The sequence below is a fragment of the Poecile atricapillus genome, chromosome 1 (assembly GCF_030490865.1).
Source record: "Poecile atricapillus isolate bPoeAtr1 chromosome 1, bPoeAtr1.hap1, whole genome shotgun sequence".
In the NCBI taxonomy this organism is placed as follows: domain Eukaryota; kingdom Metazoa; phylum Chordata; class Aves; order Passeriformes; family Paridae; genus Poecile; species Poecile atricapillus.
In genome coordinates, this window is record NC_081249.1 from 177263875 (window position 1) to 177272077 (window position 8203).

Here is an 8203-nt window from a genome sequence, read left to right on the forward strand (position 1 = left end):
ATTTGATGAGTAATTACCTTAAAAAACTGAAGGTGAGGATGGAAATTTAGTAAAAAAGGGAAGGGTTGAAAGGAGTTAGGGAGTTATAGTCACATCAGTTTACCTTCAATTTCCTGAGAAATCCTGGAACAAATAATCAAATAGTTTGTAAGCATGTAAGAGAAGATAGTTAACATGGATTTGTCAAGAACAAATAATGTCAAATCAACCTCGTTTCCTTCCATGGCAGAGTAACAGGCTTTGGGACAGAGGGGAAAACATTCAAGTTGTGAGTCTTAACATTAGTTAGGCTTTTGTTGGGAAAGACATGAACAAGGAAACATTGTAAATATGGAGTTATAAAGATCTGAGTGCAAAGTGTTTCAGAGATTCACCAGGAAGGTGTAAGAGGTGTATCTGACCAGGAGAATTCTGAAAAATGTGACTTGTGTGCACAGTGAAGTCCTGTAATAAACTCCTAGAGACAGGTATCATGGAAAGCTCTCAAAAATCACTCAGCTGATCCTGCCCTGTTACACAGGAACAGAATAGAGAAGATTCTTGAGGTCTCTGAACTCTGCTTCTTTTAAAATTCCAGCCACAAAATAATCTTTGATTGTCTGAAGTGGATTTTAGACCACAGAATCCTTCCAGCAGGAAGCTCAGGCTATATCACTCACATTAATATCACTGGCAGAGCATTGAAAACAGAATTAGCAAACCATTTTGTGACTGCCAATCTAATTTAGTAAAAGTTACATTACCTGAGTATTAATCAGTGTTCCAGTGTAAAGTGGTGTCTGAAACTATTGCTTTCTTCTCTTCTATGACACTACAGAGACAAATTCTTTCAACAGGATTCCCTCAGGGAGCAGAGGGAAAATAACTGGCCTGGGAAGTGAAACTCCTGCTTGCTCCACACCACACTGCACCAGTGCTGGGCCTGTCACTCTCCCTTCACCGTGGCATAGATATTTGAGATAACTAGAAACAGAAACTCCAAAGTGCTGCAGGGAATTAGGCAACTTAAAACAGCATCCTTGCTAAAATTTATCACTGTGCATGCATAAACCCATTTTTATGCACTCAAGGCCAGTACATCCTGTCCTGGTATTTTATTTGGGACTGTTCATGACCTTAAGCCTAGATGTGGGTCTAAATATATTGCTGGCTGGGATCTCATAGTTCTGCCTGGATTTTTTATTCTCCCATTCACACTGAATCAATTCCTGATGCCACTGAACAATAACTCAGCTCTGGTTTCCCCAGGGGAGGAATTCAGCTCGTAGTGCCTTTTCTACACTGAGACTCAGTTGGCTCGTGCAGGGCCAGGGATAGGCAGAGGTATTTTGCTTTTGGGGAGGAAACCCAAGTTTCAACACTCCCTTCTGAGGCAGAAAAGAGCTGCCTGCAGAGCTCAGAATAGTTCAAGGGAATTTTTTCAATGCTTTCAGAAATATCCTCCAAGTGAGCTTTGGCAATGTCTTCTGCACCACCTGCTGCTGATACTCTGGGAATCAGGAGTCGCTGAACGAGGATAGTTGCAATAAAAGTTCCCCAGGAATGTCACTTTTGCACTTGTTTTGATGCTCAGAAAAGCCAAAGAAAAATAACAAAGGACTTTTTGCTCTGAGTGCTTTTACTCTCTTCTTTCTTTGAAAAGTCTGACCGGGGAGGTTTTAACCACAAAGCTTCAGGACAGAGGATGTTTGGTTGATCCCTGGTTCCTGGATGATCTCTGGATGTTGGTTTTGCTCTGTGCATGCACAGGGTGACCATCCAGCCCAGGCAGTGCAATGCTTCTCCCCAAAACATCAGGAGTCTGGAACACAAGCCTGGTGAGGGCAAAGGGCAGTTGGGAAGCTGGGACACTGAACTTTGTGTGTTTTGTTGGCTCAGAGGGCAGGAGGTGGGGCTGAGGGCATGGCTGGATGGACAGCAGCAGTTGGATATCAGTCACACTCCGTGTGTGAGATGGGCACAAATTTGTCAGATCCTTCATCAAGAGCAAGGTTTCCTGATACCCCATGCAAACCCCAAAACCCAAAGGAGTAATAAGTGTGTGGAATAGAGGAAATGCTCAGAAGAGTCAGAAGCCTAGTTCAAGAGGTAGAGAACTCAAACCTCTCCTACAATTACAAATGGGAGTACAGGTTTGTCTCCAATTTGGTTTGTGCATCATTTCCACATTTTCAGGTAGTGATATCCAGTGTAAGTGCTGAAAATCAGGGATGGCGCAAGGTGAGCTTTTCCTGTGCCTGTGTGATCACAGAGTGGTTTGGGTTGGAATGGACATTAAAGCCCATCCAGTTCCACCCCCTGCCTGGGCAGAGACACCTTCCACTATCCCAGGTTGCTCCAAGACCTATCCCACCTGGCCTTGGACACTTCCTGGGATCCAGGGACAGCCACAGCTTCTCTGGTCACCCTGTGTCAGGGCCTCCCCACCCTCACATCCAAGAATTCTTTCCTATTCTCCAATCTAATCCTACTCTCTGCCAGTCTGAACCCCGTTTACACTACATGAGAACAGTCAGTCTGGCTTAGGCCATGGATTGAGCATTATTTGGCCCAGAGACATGTGATTTTGCAGTGAGATCAGGAATTGCAATTTCCTGATGCATGAGGAGTGTCCAAGTGTCTGCATCAGGACTGGCTGGGCACTTCAGCACTATGGATGAGTGTTGGATGCTGCAGACACTGGCCCCAGCCACACAGAACTCCCAAATCCTGTGTCTGCAGGCTCACAGCCCAGCTGAGCTCACTCCAGCCCCGGCACTGAAGGATCCTTGATTATTGCCTAATTTGAGCCTGGGGACTCAGCCATAACGAGTGGGTGATTGAATGAATCATGCCTCACTTTCTCTTCCCCAGCACAGCAATTCACCCACATTTGTTCATTACTCAGACTTGTTTGCCAAATAATTTATGCACATAATTTCAGGGTCGGTAATTCATTCACATGCAGCCTGGGTGAGTGTTTAGCAATTGAAATGAGAAAGTCAAGATGTTTTGTTTGGGCTCACAAGTTTTTGTTTCTTGATTAAACTCTCAAAACCGTGTTGTAGGGGTGACTGCTCGTGTCAGTGAATTCAGAATGTAATTTCTGCATTTACCCTCTAATACACACATACATTCACGATGTCTTCACTTGCTAGTAAACACTTTGATTGCAAAGTCTGTGAAAGGAGAACACAAAAGGAGTCTAAATTAAGCTAATTATTTAAAACAATGAAACATATGGGAAACTAACCTGTTGTGCGATCTTTTAATTCTGTGCAAAAGAAAAAAGGCTACACTGAAATCTGGCCAAAAAGTAAAGTGATAAAATGAGTACTGGATGCTTTCCAGCATCCTCTGAAACATTCAGGGTAGAAAATGTCAAACTGCTTGAATTTGAATCTTTTAAAGAGGAAAAAATAAGCATCAGAAGTGTAACCAAGAAATCTCCTGGATGTGGTGATGCTCAGCAGAGGAACGGAGAGTGGTAAATGTGGCACCAGATTTTAACACTGTTGTGTCATGATGGAAATCCACAACTCATAAATCCTTCTTGGGCACCTCAGTTCTGGTTCCTTAATGCATGTGGAGGGGGTATATGTACGTATATACATGGAGGGGGAGGCAAAAGGCTGTAGATAAGGTGGAATTGGGAATGACAACCATTTATGTGTGTTCAAGAGAACCAGAGGGAAGCAGCAACTGAGGGTTTCCAACTATCTGCAAGTGTTTAGCTCAGGAAGTTCCCAAGAGGAAAATTATTGGAGGCTGAGAGAGAATCAGAGGAAACATCACTTTATGCTCATCCTGCTCCTGTACTTCTCCTAAATGTTCACTCTGGCCAGTGCTGGAGACAAGACAAAAGTGAGTGTGGGCTGGATTAGTCTGGGTCAGTGTGGTTGTGGAGCTGGGAGAGGCAGGAGGTGCCCTGGAAATCACAGCCTGGCAGCTCTTCTTCCTGTAGCAGGCAAACTGGCAAGGATCACCTGGGATACTTGGATATACTGGAGACTGTGGAAAATCAGTCACTGCAGAAAGATTTTTTTTTAGCAGTTTTATTGCAGTCATTTTTAAAATAAATTACTTTATTACGGTGTAAGATAAAAGCCCTGTCAGGGATTTCTAATTGTTTAAAGTAAGGAGAGAAAATACAGAAACATTTTTCACTAGAGAGAGGTTATAAAGCAGGATCCCCTAAAGGTCTAGATAAACTCTTGAGGAACAGACCAGAAAAGAAGGGGATTTCTAAGGTGCCACAGCTTGCTGGTATCACACAATTACATGGGATGGTTTAACCTAAAGATTTGTGTCAAGGGAAGAGAATGAATCCTCACTCTTGGTGACTGCAGGGTAAACTCCAGGGAAATTCTGTGCTGGTAAGTCCCAAATAATAAACATGGGAAAGAGTAATTAACCATACATATGTAATCATAGACTCTGATGGGTATTACCTACTCAGGAAAGAAATCTGGGTGGCAGTATTGATAACTCCATGGAGACAAGAATGGAATTCCCTGAAAGTGCAAGAAGAGAATAAACCATTAGGCACGGACAGAGAAGGAAAAGTCTGTGCCCTATTTTTTTTTAAATACCATCAGAATTACTAATAGATGTAAGAATAGATTTAAGAATAGATGTAAGAATAGATTTAAGAATAGATGTAAGAATAGATTTAAGTAGCCAGGTAGCAAAAACGTTCTCTGCTCTCATATTCTCATAGCATGAGCATTCACATGTTTCAACCTCCCATGTATTTGTGCAAGAAAATGTGAGGTCAAGAACAATGGAGGGATGGGGTTGGTCACTGGTCCCATTTTGGAGCAGTCAGCAGTGACCAGGAGGTTCCTTGGCCTTGAGATGAGCAATGTGTCAGCTGTGAGCAATTTTGGAACCAAGTGTTTGTCTTGGCTGTCTTGTTTTTGCTGGATGCTGTGAGGAGCCATGGCCATGTCCAAGCAGGCTGATGCAGATGGCAGCTGCTGCCAGAGTTAGGTCTTCATTCACAAATGGGAGATGACAGGGAGCTGCTGCCAGCCCCAGTCCATCTTCCCCATCACCTTTGCTGGGAGGGAGATCAGCTTCACACCAAGCCCAAGATTTGGCAGCTCGGTTTGATTCCTTCAACAGCTCCATCCAAATACCCAGAGAGTGCTCAGCTCCAAACCAGACCTCGGCTCCTTGCTGGGAGCCTTCCAGATGGAGCTGGGTGCTGTGGAAATTCCCAGCCCTGTGGAGGTCAGCACTCACTGATACTGGTCTGGATGTGAATTTAAAGGCTCAGAGCTTTGCTCCCAAGCCCCTGCAGACAAAACGCTCCGTGTTGGGCCTTGCAGCTGGTGCTGGCTGCAGAAGGCTGCCCATCTGTGCAGAGGGAGAAGCCACCAGCACTGACTCACTGCTCCACCACCTCCTACTTTTGGCAGAAACCAGCACAAGCAGACTCAGAAGACCCTGGCAGAACAGAGCACTTGCAGTGGGGGGCTGGGGTTGATGCTGAAGGGATGTGACATCAAAGCAGGCTCAGAGCAGTCATTCCCAGGTAAGGAAGTGGCATCCATTGTCCTGCATGGGCTCAGGGAATCACTGCATGGGCTCAGGGAATCAGGGAATCACTGCATGGGCTCAGGGAATCACTGCATGGGCTCAGGGAATCAGGGAATCACTGCATGGGCTCAGGGAATCAGGGAATCACTGCATGGGCTCAGGGAATCACTGCATGGACTCAGGGAATCACTGCATGGACTCAGGGAATCAGGGAATCACTGCATGGGCTCAGGGAATCACTGCATGGGCTCAGGGAATCACTGCATGGGCTCAGGGAATCACTGCATGGACTCACTGTACCCTCAGTGTGCTGATCTGCTGGAGGGCAGGAAGGCTCTGAGAGGGATCTGCACAGGCTGGATCCATGGACCAAGACCAACAGTGTGAGGTTCAACAACACCAAGGACTGGGTCCTGCTCCTGCGCCACAGCAACCCCAGGGAATGCTCCAGGCCAAGCCAGAGTGGCTGGAAAGCTGCCCAGTGGAAAAGGAGCTAAGTTGGCAGTGGCTGAACCTGAGTCCACGTGTGCCCAGGTGGGCAAGAGGCCAATGGCACTTGGCCTGGACCAGGAACAGAGGGACCACAGGACCAGGGCAGTGACTGTCCCCTGGTGCAGGGCACTGGTGAGGCCACACCTCGAGTGCTGTGTCCAGTTCTGGGCCCCTCAGGACAAGAAAGGCACTGAGGGGCTGGAGCGTGTCCAGGGAAGGGAACAGAGCTGGGAAGGGTCTGGAGCTCCAGGAGGGGCTGAGGGAGCTGGGAAGGGGCTCAGCCTGGAGAAAAGGAGGCTCCAGGGGAACCTTCTGGCTCTGCACAACTCCCTGACAGGAGGGGACAGCCAGGGGAGGGGGTCAGGCTCTTCTTTCAGTAACAAGAGACAGGACAAGAGGAAATGGCCTCAAGCTGCACCAAAGGAGCTTCATGTTGATCATCAGGAGGAATTTCTTCACAGGTTTGTCATGCATTGGAATGGGCTGCCCAGGGAAGTGATGGAGTCCCCAGCCCTGGAGGCTTTCAGGAAATGATGGGATGTGGCACTCAGGGCTCTGGTCTGGTTGACAAAGTGGTGATCAGTCAGTGGCTGGACTCAATGATCTCGTAGGTCTTTTCTAACTTTAATGCTTTTGTGATTCTCTGAAAGCAGGTCTCAAACAACAGGAGGGAATTGTCAGATCAGTTTGGCTGGCCAAACACAATGTCTGGAGGCACAGCCCTGGAACTGCACTAAACACCCTTGGCTCTCTCTGCATGCACTGAATGACACATTTTAGCCCTTTGGGCTGTGTTCATCCTGCAGTCACCGAGTGAAGTTCGGATGGTCTTGCCATAGAAATGCATATTCATAATAAAGAACCTGAGTAACCAGCTCAGATCATGGAAATATCGAATCATTAAAGCTGAAAAAGACCTCTAAGGTCATCAAGTCCAACAATTAATGCAGCACTGCCAAGGATGAAGTTAGGACACCTCTTAAAGATTGGAGAGAAGAACCTCACCCTGCAGATGCAGGGACTCACCTCCAGAGTTTACAGCTTTGAGGAGCCTGAAAATAAAAACATCCTCGAGGCAAAAAATCCCTACCCAGACATGCAACAAAAGTCTGCCTGCTTTAAAATCCTAATTTTTCTTTCCAGCCGAGAGTCACGGCTGGTCCTTAAAGAGAGGAGATCCTCCTTAAAGCGAGGGGGATCCCGTGGGGATGGGAGGGCAGGACCAGGACTCTTCTCTCGCAGGGGAGAGTTTTTCCCATGATGGCAGGGAAAGGCTCCCATTTCCCAAAGCTGTGGCTCAGGCACACTCTTGTGGCTGCACAGAGCAGTGCACGCTGCTCGGGGCCAGCTCTGCAGCCCCGGGACACTCCTGCCCCTCCGGGAAAGCACCAGCTCCTTCATTCCAGCCACTGCAATCACCCACAATGATGTGGCAGCCGCCAGGATGCTCTAAGAGCTTTCCTGAGTGCTTTTATCCAGCTCTGGCTCCGAGCAGGGCGTGTGCCCGGAGGCAGTGAATAATTTAGCGCTGCGGATATTAACGCTGTGCCGCGGGAATGAGCCCGGTTCTGGGAAAAGGGACACCCCAGCTGCCGGGCTGGGAATGAGCCTTTGGGTCCCTAATCCATTAAGAGTCACGGGATTCGTGTCACCCCACACAGGGCATCCTGTATGACTTCATTTATCTCGGGAAGAGGCTCTTATTAATCCTGGGAAGTGCCTCCTCATCCTGCCCAGGTGGGCAGCTTGGGATGCTCTCCATCTCCCACCCGGCAGCCTTGGAAGTTGCCAGGGGGTGCTGGATCTCCTCCGCCTCTGCTCTTTGGGGTTTTGCTGAGGGAGCAGCCTGGGTGAAAGCTCATCAGCCCTGCTCATACCTGAGTGAGGAAAAAGCTGTTGGCAATTGGCTGTGAAAATCAGAATGTCACAAAATGGTGCTAAAAGTAGGTTTTTTCCCTTTCCCTTTCCCTTTCCCTTTCCCTTTCCCTTTCCCTTTCCCTTTCCCTTTCCCTTTCCCTTTCCCTTTCCCTTTCCCTTTCCCTTTCCCTTTCCCTTTCCCTTTCCCTTTCCCTTTCCCTTTCCCTTTCCCTTTCCCTTTCCCTTTCCCTTTCCCTTTCCCTTTCCCTTTCCCTTTCCCTTTCCCTTTCCCTTTTATTTTATTTCTTTTTTATTTTTTTTTCCCTTTGCT